Here is a 332-nt window from a genome sequence, read left to right on the forward strand (position 1 = left end):
TCCTATGAAAATGAGTTGATGCTTATGGCAGTTCTGAACTGCCTCTTCGACTCATTGAGCCAGATGCTGAGGAAAAATGTAGAAAAGCGAGCACTGCTGGAGAACATGGAGGGGCTGTTCTTGGCTGTGGATGAAATTGTAGATGGAGGGGTGATCCTCGAGAGTGATCCCCAGCAGGTGGTACACCGGGTGGCGTTAAGGGGTGAAGATGTCCCCCTTACGGAGCAGACCGTGTCTCAGGTGCTGCAGTCAGCCAAAGAACAGATCAAGTGGTCACTCCTTCGGTGAAGACCCCACTGTTCCTGGCTCTTCATCCTCTTCAAAAAATTCGC

At 51.2% G+C, this 332-nt stretch overlaps 1 pseudogene across 1 annotated transcript; it reads left to right on the forward strand.

The window, feature by feature from the left end:
- The first annotated feature begins 6 nt into the window (after positions 1-6).
- Positions 7-326, forward strand: LOC105520042 (annotated as a pseudogene). Its single transcript, XR_001003063.1, has one exon. The product of XR_001003063.1 is annotated as a coatomer subunit zeta-1 pseudogene (transcript).
- Positions 327-332: the final 6 nt, after the last annotated feature.

Source organism: Colobus angolensis, unplaced genomic scaffold (genome assembly GCF_000951035.1).
Source record: "Colobus angolensis palliatus isolate OR3802 unplaced genomic scaffold, Cang.pa_1.0 Scaffold11, whole genome shotgun sequence".
NCBI lineage: Eukaryota > Metazoa > Chordata > Mammalia > Primates > Cercopithecidae > Colobus > Colobus angolensis.